We start from the raw sequence: 17,150 nt of genomic DNA, 5'->3' as shown, positions 1-17,150 counted from the left end.
TTGTCTACTTTTTTATTGCCTAGAGTTACCAATGCAAGAAAATAGCTAAAATGAGGAACTAACAAATAAGATTTTATTGAGAATTTATTAATGGGGCACTTCCATACTGAACATGAAGGATGCAAATTGTTTGTTGAAAAGTAAAAGGATCGGTTGCACAATTCCATCAAACTGACTCGTAAATTTCTACTCATGTGCTTCCATATAGAATTGATTTTAAGAGCATAAATAAAAACAATCAGTATTTTAATGGCCAACAGAAATAGAAAAGGTAATAAATTTTACATCAGCAGCAAATAAATTTCATGCTAGCTATCTAAATTTTAGAGTACAAAATTTGAAGGTAACTCCATTTCAATTTGTTTAAATGGATGACAGAAGAAAAAAAGAAGGTATTTTTTAAATGTAAATCTTTGAAATGATGGTCGACCGAATGTCATATCTAACTTCTCATATTGGTACTTGTGACTACAAAATGAGCATCAAATTTATCATATAGTTCTAATATGTAATAACCCACTTACTTAATCCAAAAACTCAACTGATTTTTTTTTTTTTAATATATAAAAAATATTGATTTGTTATTCTTACTTATTCTTATTTACTTATTTTTTATTCAATCACATACTCAAGTACATCTATCCAAACGAGATAGGCATCCATCCAACCAGGATGGGCATCTAACCATACAGGTTAGGCATCTATCCATACAGGACTAGGCATCTAACCATACGGGTTAGGCATCTAACCATACGGGTTAGGCATATGTCCATACAGGATAGGAGGTTTCATCTATCCAATCCGGGATAGGCATCTACCCAAACAAGGTAGGCATCTATTCATAAGAATAGGATATGCTCTGACCAAAGACTTTAGACTGATCAGGACCATCCGAGTCCTGAGCCACTCTCTAAAGACTACACTCCCCTACTAGGAGTGCACTGAGGTTTTCGTCCTTAGGAGTATAAAAATAATTACATTAACAAGCTTGAGTTCCGCCTCAGAATTTGGCCTAAAGCCTCAGGAAGTCAAGTGAATCCATACGGAATTCCTTCTGAGTATGCATTGAATTAATTTTAACATTTCAATTATTATTTGCACCATTTGATTAAAAGATCAAGGAGCTTCAAGAACCAACTACTCACCCATAACCAAATCCTAACCCCCATCCCCGAACACCTGAGTACAAGGGACAACTTCATCCCTAGACTGCCTACATACCCGTTTCAGCACGGGATCAAGGCGTAAAGTATGTAGTTCTAGTTTCTAACTATGGTTTAATGTAAACTGTTTGGTGGGTATGCAACCCTTTCTAGGGTCAATGTCCCAGATAGTTTCTCTGTGGCTGCTACCCACGATGGTAACTTTATAAAAAAAAAAGGCTCAAGATGGCCTTTTTTCTTGTGGCCTAAACAACTAGGTCCTATTTCCTATTAAATACGTCACCCTTAATCCATTATCATCCACTGAAATCATCAAGATAAAATAAATTTTCAAGATCTTCACACGCATCCAAACCCTAATGGGGTTATCTAAAGTTCAACTGATTGGATGTAAATTCATTTAAAAATTAATCTTTTTAGATTATCGATCCAAGGGGGATTACCCGCCTCTTGGATTTTAACTTCCAAATGACCCTTATTTCTCCCCAGTGATTTAGAGGGACGATGCCACAAATGTCGTTATTGTAGCTTTATTAGGCGTTAAGTGTAGTAGTTCAACACGAAGACATTACCCGTAAGTGTGACCCAGAGGCACCATAGATACCGAATGCCGCTAATTTTTGGTTTCAACTCCTCTTATTTAGTTATCTAACTAGGAATTTAACTTTGAATTCATGAATCTTAAATGATGCAATATACCAATACAATTATGAAAAAAAAACTATTATATACAAGGAATTATCGCTTGAATTTAAAAACTATAGTATGAATTTTACGTAATTGAAAGGAACATAAACAAATTGACTACTTGGAATAGTATTTTCTCCTAAGGAAAGTTATGATAATTAAAAATTCAAAAACTTGAACTAAATACATGAAATTACTAATTGCTTGGAAACAATGATACTTTCAAAGATAACTTATGAAAATGATTTGAATTACTTGCAAGATATAATTGTTTTGGGACAACCCATTACACAATAAGTATGAATCCTAGTACTGATTTGCTTGAAAGAAAATTAAATGATTGAATAGAAAGAATTTGGAAATGAATTTTAACACCTACTTGTTTGAAGTGAAAAGTACTTAATAATAATCCCAACTAATTCTTCCATATGAAGTAATACAAATTTCATCTACAAATGATAACACTACTTTAAATGTGAATCATAATACTTGAAAGGTACTAAATTGCTTGAAATAGAATTTAAATTATCAAATAATTATACTTTGGAAATGAATTTAATACTCACTTGTTGAAGGGAAAAGAAAACAACTATTCAACAATAAGCTTCAAACTAACCACATTATTCTTAGTTACTAATTGTTTGAAAAAGAGATTAGACAAGAGTGTAAACACTTGCTAGTTAACCAAGTAAATAATACTAAGTCTCCTAATAAAACAATTCTAATCAATAAACTTCTAGTTGCTTTTGAACTAATACCTTTGCAAGATTATAAAGTGATAACTAATTACTCCTTCCACTTGAAGTAATGTTAACTTTATCGTTGTATACATTCTAAAAATAATAACTTTATCAATTTCAAATACTTCAAAGGGAGCTAATGTTTTCTCTTTAAATTACCCTCAATTAGAATTGTTATTAAATTTTTTAAGTGATCACAGAATAGGTTTCTTTAAACTCATTTGCTAAAACAATTTTGGTTTTGAATAAACTCTCTTTGCATCCTAATTAATTCTATTACCATATGAATATTTAACTATGCAATTTACCTCTAATTTTAATGTTAATTAAATTTATCCTTACTAATTACTTGTATTATTAAGTGTAACTTTTCCTTTTTACTAGTCTTATGTTTCTTTTAGCTAAAAGGTAAATGATTTTAACTATTAAAAGAAGTGACTATTCACAATGCCTTATATACTCATATCTTGGAATCTAATAAAGAAACAAATCAAATAATCAACCTTTCAAATTGAGGCAAAACTTTGTCTAACATTAACTCATATTGTTGAAATACCTAAAAGGGTTACTATGAATCTAAACACATCTACTTGTTAGGTAAATTCCTTTAGCATTTGATACTTGTACAAATTGAAATATACAAAAGTTAGTTTTGAAATCCAATAATTAAATAACTTAAATATTTGAAATGTATTGAATGTCTTGAGGGAACCCACTTACTATTAGGATTTATTTATTTGATGAAAAGATCCAAAACTATGGAACAAGTGTATCATTGGCGCAATAACATTTTCCTTTGCTTTATTTTTCCTAAGTCAAACTAATTTGTTTAATAAGGAGATTTAACTATCATATCTACATCCTAAGAAGGATTAATTCAAGATGATAGATCTCTTAATGCTCGATTATCTATTGAAATTCTCAAGTGTTAATTGACCCTTTTGCCTTATGCAATATTTATCTTTTCAAAACCCAAGGGACTCTTTTCCCATCATTGAGGAGATACTAACTCTTTAGAATTTAAAAAGAGTTCAAATATGCAACTTAATTTTCCATAATTAAAACTCCAATAAGGTATCCATTAATATGGGTTAGACCCTTTTCCCTTAAATTTTCCTTTAATATATTAATAATCTAATTCTTAAAACTAGAGATGATATCTTAAACACATTTCCATTAATTTTAATAAGGTTAGATTATAGGTCTCATTAATCCTTTTTAAATAGATATCAATAAATAAAACCATTTTTCATTAAATAGACCTCAATAAATAAATCCATCACTAAATTTGATTAATTTTCAATTATTAAAATTTATAATTATAAACTAATCCTAAATGATTTTTTTAATCACCAAGTGCATAATTAAATTTTAAAGAACTGTAAGCTTATTAATTTTAATCATTCAAAATAACTTTCAATATTCTAAAATATTTTTAATTTTAAATTAAACACATAAAATTTAATTACAAACTCTAAAGTATAATTCAATTTTAATAAAACAATTCCTAACTCAAAATATATATATGTTTTTTTTTTAAATAATTGACTCAAAATCTTTTAATAATATAATAATAAACTTAAATCTACAAACAAATTTAGAACATAAATTTAATATGATTTTAAATAAATTTGATATATATGTTTATATAATATATATTTGAAGTGAAATTTACTAATTTATTAATCAAGGCAAAATTTACTTTTTTCTTTTTAAAAAAAATTTATACATGCACAGGGAATAATATTTTTTTTTTCTAAAAATCCAAAGAGATGAATATGTTTCTAAAAAGTACAGAGATGAACTTTTTTTTTTTTTTTTCTATAATGCACAAAGATGAATGTTTTCCTAAAATGCACACATGAATATATTCCTAAAATCCACAGAGATGGGTATTTATCTAACATACATAGAGATGAATTTTTTATAAAATAAAGAAAGTTGATTGAGGAAAAGATTTCAGATTAAACAATATTCGAATTTGTATATGCATATTTTTAAAGAAATCTATTAACCAATTTATTTTCTACATGCAAAATAAAAAAGAAGATTTCTTTTTTTCTTTTTTTGGATAGAAAAGCAATTTATTACATGTATTTGATTAAATCAATTAACAAAAACTGAAAAAGATTTCCTTGCAAAAATCTGAAAAGGATAAAAGAGATTTCTTTCAAAAAAATAAAATTAAAATATAAACTTTCTTATGTGCAAAATTTTGAAAGAGACGAGAACAAGATTTTCTTTGAAAAGAAAAAGCAAGCAATGAATGTGCAAGAGGGGAACCTAGATTTGAATGAAGAACCTTGCTGACCTCCTTCAATTCCTCCTTGAAGCTTGGTAATTATCTTCTCCAAAATCCTGCAACATATCTACAAAATTTCTCCTACAACTAACATGGTATTGAAAATAAATTCATAAGAATTTCAAGGCTATTTTATCATCCAAAAAATAATGAACTCCCCTTTTTCAAAAATTTAGACCTCAATATATATAGAAAAGAGAGACATTTTCCCACTACAAAAGAAATTAATTGATTTCCATATTCTTTTCCCAAAATAATTTCATGCAAAATGATTAATTGTCATAGTGGGGGTTACATGCAAAAAAATTGAATTTGAAATTCTCTTCTAGAACCTTCTCATTTCCTCCTACAACATGTGCTAAATAGCATATTGAGAAAATAAACAATTTCTAAATTAATTTCATGCAAAAATGATTGTTGTAATAGTGGGGGTTACATTTGACCATGCATTCAAAATTCAAATTTGAATTCTCCTCCAAAAATGCATTTTGTAACTGCTTTGTCATAAAAATGCCATTAATAGAATTATTCTTGTCATAGAATAATTTTGTAACTCCCGTATCATATATTTGCTAAATATAATATTTATTCTTTAATATTTTAAATTTTAAATTTCTTTTCTAGAATCTTCTTATTTCTCCTACACCATGTGCTCAATTAGGATATTGAGAAAATAAGCAATTTTCAAATAAATTATGACCTCATGTGTGTGTCACCACTTAAATTATTTTTCTATTTAAAAACTTCAACCTCATTTCAATTTATATTTTCTTTCTGTAGTGCCCCGTTAGAAACCCTAAAGGAAAACATCACAAACTAGGCAACTAAAGGGTGAAATAAATTTTTTTTAAAAGAACAAGTGCATTAATTATATCACTTGCATGTTTAATAACATAGTGGAAGCCTAACACCTAACTCCCTAAGGGTTACCAACGAAGTTTACTTCGTAGATTATAATAACACCACAGAAAATCCTATTGTTCAACTAATTAGGAAAATTAAATGTTTAAGACAAAATCTACCCATACATCTAAATTCCATAATGAAAGAATCAAAGTACTTCAATGCATTCATTTCTTATAGTTCATATATACAAAAGAGTAAAGTAACTGAATTAACAAACATTTCAATGATTCCCTTTTACAATATCCATAAATACATGGTTACCACAAATACCACATATTACAAAGTTACATTATCAAGGTTACACAAAATTTTGATACAATGACCACAAGGTCTCAACTGAACAATGATCACGAACATGAGCTGGTACATGAACCACGAACCAAGAAACACCAACGAAGCCCTTCCTCGCCTGAAGATACCTTCTAGAACATCTAATGGAAATGGCACTACCACCCGACCATGTGATCCTGAAATGGAACCACCCCACCGTGCTAGGAGATAGTAGAAAACCCTCAAGAAAGCAAAGTAAAACAAGTATGAAAGACTAGAAGTCTCCGCAAAAATCCATGTGACTCAACTCACAAACACTAGTGACTCTAAGAAGAGAGTGTCATCACACAGCATAAGATGGATACCATGGTACAGCCTCCATAGATCACGGCCCCCATCCTGGGTTATCCTGGTAACCTTTCCCGAACCTCTAGTTCCAACTAAGTCTCATGTGGACCCTACCAATCCTTTCATGAAGACAAGGTGGTAAGTTTTCCATTCTAGGCCTTCTCGTAACATTATGAGCCCTGTACTAGCACTCACCTATGCACGAGGTATATTATCTTAATTAATAATTATCCCACCCATATAAATTATTAGGTTATCACTTTTTAACTGACTTTCAATGGGTTATCCTATCATCCACTTCGGGCATGGCCCCCACTCGAAAGCCACTCTCTCTCATAGGACACTACAGGAAAGGTCTCCCTACGAGAACTCTATGGTGACATAGATAGCCATACCTAATCCTGGCATACCACAGGTGAAGGATACACAATCACTAACCCAAGATTGACCATTTGGACAAAACACACAATGGCTCACATCAATAAGGTTTGACCAAGGAGATATAATAACATAGGACACAATGAAAACTCAACCAGAATTACAATGGAATTTAAACTTGACTGCAAACACCATTTACACAAGATCCTAATACAAGCAATCGTTTCTTAAAATAGCCAAATACATAAATAACTTGCAATTTAAGATTTCCAGAAAATAAGAATTACAACTATATTAATACAAATAAATCAATGTTGTCATTTGTTGAGAAAAGAGGTAAATGAATCAGGACACATGGAAATATAGAGATCTTAGGCGATATAAACTTAGAATTTTAATCCATAAGAAATGTCGATATTTCTTAGCAAAAAAGAAACATATTTGCAATGTTATGTCTTTCGTAACTTCTATCATGCTCCCTATTAACTAACCTTATAATATAATTAAGAGATTAAATATCCCTATTCACTACTATAGCAATTAAATTAGTTAACATGTCTTTCACTATGATTTCCATTCCTCTATTTCAAATGATTAATAATTACATTTTCAATTAACAACAATATAAGCAAAATCATATAAATAATCGTAACCTATATCTAAAACTATAAATTTCACACTTCCTTAAATTATAACCAAAATCAAAAGAAACTCTAACCTCTTTGCAAGCTTGAACTGGTTTGTGTGACTTTTGAAGCTCTTCCGCCAAATAGCACTATGCCTTGCTTGCCAATCTCAAACCAATCTATCCTCTAACTTGCTATCTTCTAACTTGATATCCTCTAACTTTCTATCCTCCAACTTGCTATCCTCCAACTTGCTATCCTCCAACTTGCTACCCTCCTATTTAATTCTCTATTCCTTAGTTGCATCTCCCCTCCCTTCTCTTCCAACTCAATGGTTTATATATAGTGTAGTCGTCTACCCTCTTTCCTACTTTCAAGCTATCTCTACTAGAGGTGGATTGATTCTAAGTGACACCACTCATGATCTAGTTGCATCATAACAGTCCTAATTGTATTTGAACACCTATGTGTTCACCATGTAAAGTTATTCATTATCCATTTCATGACACCACACCACTAAAGTTGTTAAATTCATAATTATTGATGATACATGTAGCTTTTGACTCCAATACTAAGTCGACTTAACTAAAAATGATTTCCTTAAAACATGCAAAGTTAACTAAAACAAATTTCTTCTACACTTGTCGATCACGGTGTAAACATTGGTGGGTTTACGTGGGTTGGTGAACCACGTTCTATTAATTCATGCCACATTAAATAGTAGTACCAATGTGTGAGAAGGTGAGTTTTGGGTGGATAATAGGAAGTGACATAGACTCCATCCCTTCCATACGTGGAATAGTCAACATTGACTTACATTCCTTAATAATAGCAGCTACGTGGGTTTATGTTATAATAGTTGGGTCGGTGTTTATCTCCATGCGGTGTAACTTTTATTTAAATGGGAGGAGGGGTGGTCGGTGGTAATACCGACCCCTCCCTTTAATTAAGGGGGGGGGTCGATATTACTATCGACCACCCTCTTTATTGTTTAATTCTCTTAAAAACCCGCCACCTTTTACTATACGGTGCATAAAACATGTAAATAAAAATAATGTTATATTTAATAATATATATATATTACATACATACATGCATAAATATATATATATATATATATATACATATATATATACATATATATACATATATATATACATATATATATACACGATCAAATTCAAAGTCATCTAACTAATATTTATATAAAATTTGTATCATTGTAAACAAAATGATCATTAATAAAGATGCATTTCTTTTTGTACAAAAGACGATAATCATTCGATACATGGTACATTAGGTCGTAAAATCCAATTTATTCGACTTCCAAATAATCATATTAAAATAATCAATGTAATTAATCATGAACCATATTTACCTATATATATATATATATATATATATATATATATATACGATCTAGTCCTAATATACATTTAAAATACGTACAACTATAGTATAATTCCGAAAACCATACATACCAATAATGAGATAACTTCATAAATTTAATTAATTAATTAAAACCACTAAAGACACAAACTGAGCAAACCTCAAACAAATACTCCTAAAAGATCAAACAAAAAAATACAAAGGCCGAACAAACTGACCGGACGACCAACTGACGACACTCACATGAGTGTAACTGAATAAAATAGGGTCAACTACTATCTCCTCCACTTCCATTGGAAAATATAAGGCACGCTCAGACCTGTAAAGCCAGGTGGAGACGATACCTCGTACTTGCAATATCCTGCATCACCGAACCACACATGCATATATACAATATAGAAAACATGGCATACACACCGATGAAGGATAATCACGACGTTCCCTATCTCACCGAAATGAGTGAAGGAAAATCGCCCCCTTACATCCAATACACTCGTAGACACACAACATATAATTCCACATTGCATAGATAAGTAAAGTGTCAGTACAAAGCAATAATCCATAAAATGTCATAAATCACAAGTACTGAAATACTACAAATTAATTATGCATCTCATATCCAGATAAAGCATGAAATAATGACATATAAGTCTGAATAACAAAACATGGTAATGTATCCACTGAAAAACAACAAGAATAAAATATGAGTCCAAACGAGTAGGGATACTACATTCTCCCCCCCAAAACTAGGCTTACTCCTAGAAGCCTAAAACAAATAAGAATATAGCTCTCTCATCTTCGCTGCATCCTCCCAAGTTGTCGAGGTCTCATCATTTGGGTCCAATAGGACCCTTACCTGGTTGATGGTGCGACCCCTGAGGATCAAATCCTGACACTGAAGAATGCGCACGGGCTCCATGGAAAGTTACCCGTCCTCGACCTATAAGGAGTTCCAATCAAGAACATGTGTCACATTAGGATGATAAGGTTGAAGAACTGAAACATTAAAGACATCGTGGATGTGGGATAGACTCGATGGCAAGGCAAGATGGTAGGAAATAGGACCTATCCTCTCAAGGATCTCAAAAGGGCCAACAAACCGAGGTGCCAACTTACAACCTTTTCCATAATGGATCAGACTCTTCTGTGGATGCACTCTCAAAAACACATAGTCACCAACAGTAAACTCTCGGAAGCCTGAAAGGGGGACATACCTATGGAGCTATGATATCCATTGTTATAAGCAAACTCCACTAGATAGATATAATCCTCCCAATGCGAATGTTGGTCCATAACATACATGTGAAGCATGTCCTCCAAAACCTGATTCACTCTCTCTGTCTGACCATCTGTCTCTGGGTGATAAGCTGAACTAAAGTTCAACTGAGTCCCCAAAGCATGTTGAAGTGAGGTCCACAATGCTGAGGTAAAGATAGGATCTCTATCAGAGATGATTTGCCTCTGAATCCCATGCAATCTCACTACATCTTCTAAGAAGACTCGTGCCACCACTACTGCTGTATAGGAAGCTCGAATAGGAACAAAATGGGCAACCTTAGTCAATCTGTCAATGATGACCATGATGGCATCATGATGACGCAAAGAGACAGGCAAACCAACAATGAAATCCATGCAAATGATATCCCATTTCCAATCCAGTATCAAATTAGGCTGTAAAAGCCTTGCCGGGTGCTGAAGCTCTGCCTTCACTCGCTGGCACTCTAAACACTTCGACACAAAATCAGCAATGTCATGTTTCATGCCAGCCCAATGATAAATCTGTCTAAGATCTGCGTGCATCTTCTTGACACCTGGATGTGCCAAATAAGATGCACGATGGACCTCAGTCATGATCAAGATGTGAAGACCCTCCAAAGAAGGTACATAGATCTGTCCATGGTGACGAAGAAGTCCATCTGCCTCAAGATTATATCCAAAAAATCTACCCTCTAAAGGCCTTTCGGACTCTATCATGACTCTAACCTCCTGATACCAAGTATCCTGAGAAAGAACTCCGAGAATCCTTTCTCTCAAGTCTACTCCAAGGGACAATGCCGAAACTTCATGCCGCCTACGACTCAAAGCATCTGCCACTACGTTCTCTTTCCCCTAAATATAACGAACCTCAAAATCATACTCGCAAAGGAATTCCATCCATCTCTGTTGTCAAGCATTCAAGTTTGGCTGCATGAAAATATACTGCAGATTGTGGTGATCACTATGCAGTTCAAACCAATGCCCTAACAAAAAATGTCGCCATCTAACCAAAGCATGAACTATAGCTGCCAACTCTAAATCATGAACTAGATAGTTCAACTCATGGTTCTTGAGTTTGTGAGACTCATAAGCAATGACACGCCCATCTTGCATAAGCATTGCACCTATACCTTCCAAAGAGGCACCTGTGCATACCATAAAATCTCTTGATGGACTAGGAATTGCCAAAATCATAGCACTAACAATGAGTTCCTTCAAGGTATGAAAAGCTGACTCACATTGTTCTGACCAAACAAACTTCTTCCCTTTCCTCTGAAGAGAAGTGATCAGGTGTCCTATCCGAGAAAATCCCTAAACAAAGCGACGGTAATATCCGACCAAACCCATAAAACTCCGAACTTCTGAAATGTTGGTCAGTGCTGGCCAATCAACAATGGCTTAGATCTTTGAAGGATCCACAGATACACCTTCTCCCAAAACTATATGACCAAAATAGTTCACCTTAGACTGGAAAAAGTCACATTTTGCCAAATTAGCATAAAGTTGATTCTCCCTCAAACACTGCAATACCTGACGTAAGTGACCTTCATGTTCTTCCATAGTTCTAGAATAAATCAATATGTCATCCAAGAACACAAGGACAAAATGATCAAGGTAGGTGCGAAAACCCCCATTCATGAGGCTCATGAAAACTGAAGGCGCGTTCGTCAACCCAAATGGCACCACTGTGAACTCATAGTGACCATAACGAGTACGAAATGATGTCTTATGAATATCTGCATCCTGAATGCGCAACTAATGATATCCAGATTTTGGGTCAATCTTAGAGAATACCTTGGCTCCCTTTACCTGATCGAAAAGATCATCTATACGAGACAATGGATATCGATTCTAAATAGTTACCTTATTTAGTTCCGCACCAGGAACTAAATCGATGTGAAAGCCTATGTCTCACTTCGGAAGCATACCAGGAATATCCAACGGAAACACATCAGTAACTCTCGAAGAATAGGGTGACTATCAAGAGTGATTTATTGACTTTCTAACTCATCTACATCCTCAAGAGTAACTGCAAAAAGTTGGCACCCTCTACGCATGCAATGCTTAAGTTGCATAGCAGAGATCATACGTAAGGATATTGGTCTCTAAACTCCAACAACCTCCACATCCTTACCAAGGTCACCTAAACACTCCACTGTCTTCTTGCGACAGTCTACTCGAGCATTGTGAGAAGATAGCCAATCCATCCCCAACACAACTCCATAAGAACCCAAAGGAATGACTCGAAGGTCAACTGAAGTAACTATGGTTCCTAGATTCAACTCACAACTGGGAACAAAGGCATCTACAGAAACACGGACACCTGTAGCCAACTCTACTTGCCACCTATCTGCCTGCTTAGTGAACGCGAGTCCGCACTGCTCCACAATAGACGAAGAAATGAAAGAATCTGAAGCACCAAAATCAAAAAGTACAGAGATAGGGATTCCACGCAACATACCTACTACCTCCATAACTGTACCTTGATGATTAGCTTGGCAGTTATCCACTGCTACAAACACTCTATGGGATCTCCCTACATCTCCCACTGTAGGCTCTGATGTTGCTAGCCTCTGACTACCTATGTTGTAGAAATGTTGAGGGCACTGCGCAACTCTGTGACCAAACTATCCACAAGAGAAGCAAGCTCCTCTATTACCTGTTGGTCCACTAGACTGCTGAAAACTTCCCTGGCTAGGGGCGTGAGACGCACTCTGCGAGGACTACCTTATATGGCCCTATCTGCCCCTCTACCAGTTCCTGTTATTCTTATACTGAGCATTGCCACCCTTTTGGCCCTGGAACTATTTTGGTTTTGATGGTTGTTGCTGTTGTTGTCCACCCTTAGCGGGTGCTTGAGGAGTCCTAAATGGTGCAGCTGACTGGGATTGATTCCCACAAGCTCTATTCCCAATGGAAGGTGCACTCCCTATCTACACACCTGTCCGACCACCAAGTGCATGGCTAAGGTTTAGCTCTACCAATCTGGCCTTTGCCATGGCTATCTCCACTGAAGTTGGCTTAAACACCCTAACACCTCCACTAATGTGGTCATTCAAACCCCTTAGGAAGTGTTGTACAAGCATAGCCTCATCATTACCAATCCGAGCATAGTCTTTGAGCTCATAGAACATGTGCTCATACTGGTCTACTATCATACCATACTGATGCAGAGCATGAAACTCCTCTGCTCGAGTCTGCCTCCACTAGGGTGAGAGAAACCGTGCCCTGAATCTCTCCAGAAATAGCTTCCATGTCACGGTGTTAATGCACACACTGATCTTCTCCTCCTCTAGTCTCCACCAGATTGAAGCAAAATTATTGAGATGCATAATAGTGCATCTCGCCTTGGTGTTGCTACTGTATGGAAATATAGCGAAACACCGGTCCAAACCAATGAGCCAGGTCTCTGCCTTGAGACCGGTACACATACCATCAAAGTAAGGAGGGTTGGACCTCATCAAGTCCTTTATGTGACCCAAGGAAGTTGGATCTCCGTTAACTTCAATCTCCCTCCTCATGGGTGATCTCTCTCTCTCTCTCTCTCTCTCTCTCTCTCTCTCTCTCTCTCTCTCTCTCTCTCTCTCTCTCTCTTCTGGAACTGGCTGATCAACCTCAAGCCTGGGGCCTAACCTAGCAAGAACCTCTTGAAACATCTATCTTAGCTCTTCCCTTTCGGGAACCTGTTCTTCTGCATGCTGTGAATCCTGATGAACAGACTGTTCTGGTTCATCATTCACATGAGTAGGTGGTGGTGAAGGACTGTGATGATCAGAACCACGGCCCCGTCCTCCACCTCTTCCTCCACCTCTGCCTCTATTGCGATAACCCATACGGCCACCACCCCTAGCTCTCCTAGCCATGACCTATCACTACAAAATAGAAAATGGTTCAGATCTATGGCAAGGATAAATAAGGGAAACACAAACATTAAGACCTAAGAAAAAAGGTCAAGTTGAATAGGCACACTACAAACCTAGAGTACCCAGTGTTGAAACTTATGCTCTGATACCAAATGTAGTGCCCCGTCAGAAACCCTAAAGGAAAACATCACAATCTAGGCAACTAAAGGGTGAAATAATTTTTTTTTAAAAGAACAAGTACATTAATTATAACACTTGCACATTTAATAACACAGCGGAAGTCTAACACCTGATTCCCTAAGGGTTACCAATGAAGATTACTTCGTAGATTATAATAACACCACAGAAAATCCTATTGTTTAGCTAATTAGGAAAATTAAATGTTTAAGACAAAATCTACCCATACATCTAAATTCCATAATGAAAGAATCAAAGTACTTCAATGCATTCATTTCTCATAGTTCATATATACAAAAGAGTAAAGTAACTGAATTAACAAACATTCCAATGATTCCCTTTTACAATATCCATAAATACATGGTTACCACAAATACCATAGATTACAAAGTTACAATATCAAGGTTACACAAAAGTTTGATACAATGACCACAAGGTCTCAACTGAACAATGATCACAAACACGAGCTAGTACATGAACCACAAACCAAGAAACACCAGTGAAGCCCTTCCTCACCTAAAGATACCTTCTAGAACATCCGATGGAAATGGCAATACCACCCGACCATGTGATCCCAAAATGGAACCACCCCACCATGCTAGGAGATAGTAGAAAACCCTCAAGCAAGCAAAGTAAAACAAGTACGAAAGACTACAAGACTCCGCAAAAATCCATGTGACTCAACTCACAAACACTAGTGACTCTAAGAAGAGAGTGTCATCACATAGCTTAAGATGGATACCATTGTACAACCTCCATAGGTCCCGGCCCCCATCCTGGGTTATCCTGGTAACCTCTCTCGAACCTCTGGTTCCAACTAAGTCTCATGAGGACCCTACCAATCCTTTCATGAAGTCAAGGTGGTAAGTTTGCCATTCCAGGCCTTCTCATAACATTATGAGCCCTATACTATCACTCACCTATGCACGAGGCACATTATCTTAATTAATATTTATCCCACCCATATCAATTATTAGGTTATCACGACACAACCCCCGCTTGAAAGCCACTCTCTCTCATAGGACACTACAGGAAAGGTCTCTCTACGAGAATTCTATGGTGACATAGACAACCATACCTAATCTTGACATACCACAGGTGAAGGATACACAATCACTAACCCAAGATTGACCATTTGGACAAAACACACAATGGCTCACATCAATAAGGTTTGACCAAGGAGATATAATAACATAGGACACAATGAAAACTCAACCAGAATTACAATGGAATTTAAACTTGACTGCAAACACCATTTACACAAGATCCTAATATAGGCAATCTTTTCTTTAAATAGCCAAATGCATAAATAGCTTGCAATTTAAGATTTCCAGAAAATAAGAATTACAAATATATTAATACAAATAAATCAATGTTGTCATTTGTTGAGAAAATAGGTAAATGAATCAGGACACATGGAAATATAGAGAGCTTAGGCGATATAAACTTAGAATTTTAATCCATAAGAAATGTCGATATTTCTTAGCGAAAAAGAAACATATTTGCAATGTTATGACTTTCATAACTTCTATCATGCTCCCTATCAACTAACCTTATAATATAACTAAGAGATTAAATAACCCTATTCACTACTATAGCAATTAAATTAGTTAACATCTCTTTCACTATGATTTCCATTCCTCTATTTCAAACGATTAATAATTACATTTTTAATTAACAACGATATAAGCAAAATCATATAAATAATCGTAACCTATATCTAAAACTACAAATTTCACACTTCCTTAAATTATAACCAAAATCAAAAGAAACTCTGACCTCTTTCCAAGCTTGAACTGGTTTGTGTGACTTTTGACGCTCTTCCGCCAAATAGCACTATGCCTTGCTTGCCAATCTCAAACCAATCTATCCTCTAACTTGCTATCTTCTAACTTGATATCCTCCAACTTGCTATTCTCCAACTTGCTATCCTCCTATTTAATTCTCTATTCCTTAGTTGCATCTCCCCTCCCTTCTCTTCCAACTCAATGGTTTATATATAGTGTAGTCGTCTACCCTCTTTCCTACTTTCAAGCTATCTCTACTAGAGGTGGATTGATTCTAAGTGACACCACTCATGATCTAATTGCATCATAACAGTCCTAATCGTATTTGAATACCTATGTGTTCACCATGTAAAGTTATTCATTATCCATTTCATGACACCACACCACTAAAGTTGTTAAATTCATAATTATTGATGATACATGTGGCTTTTGACTCCAATCCTAAGTCGACTTAACTAAAAATGATTTCCTTAAAACATGCAAAGTTAACTAAAACAAATTTCTTCTAGAATTGTCGCTCACGGTGTAAACATTGGTGGGTTTACGTGGGCTGGTGAACCATGTTCTATTAATTCATGCCACATTAAATAGTAGTACCAACGTGTGAGAAGGTGAGTTTTGGGTGGATAATAGGAAGTGACACGAAATCCATCCCTTCCATACGTGGAATAGTCAACATTGACTTACATTCCTTAATAATAGCAGCTACATGGGTTTATGTTATAATAGTTGGGTCGGTGTTTATCTCCATGAGGTGTAACTTTTATTTAAATGGGAGGAGGGGTGATCAGTGGTAATACTGACCCCTCCCTTTAATTAAGGGGGGTGGTCGATATTACTATCGACCACCCTCTTTATTGTTTAATTCTCTTAAAAATCTGCCACCTTTTACTATACGTTGCATAAAACATGTAAATAAAAACAATGTTCTATTTAATAATATATATTACATACATACATACATACATACATACATATATATATATACATACATACATACATATATATATATATATATATACATACATACATACATACATACATATATATATATGTATGTATGTATTATATATATATACACGATCGAATTCAAAGTCATCTAACTAATATTTATATAAAATTTGTATCATTGTAAACAAAACGATCATTAATAAAGATGCATTTCTTTTTGTACAAAAGATGATAATCATTCGATACATGGTACGTTAGGTCGTAAAATCCAATTTATTCGACTTCCAAATAATCATATTAAAATAA

This window comes from Cryptomeria japonica, chromosome 1 (genome assembly GCF_030272615.1).
Source record: "Cryptomeria japonica chromosome 1, Sugi_1.0, whole genome shotgun sequence".
In the NCBI taxonomy this organism is placed as follows: Eukaryota; Viridiplantae; Streptophyta; class Pinopsida; order Cupressales; family Cupressaceae; genus Cryptomeria; species Cryptomeria japonica.
The sequence above is the reverse complement of the archived record's forward strand: the minus strand, read 5'-3'. Positions refer to the sequence as shown.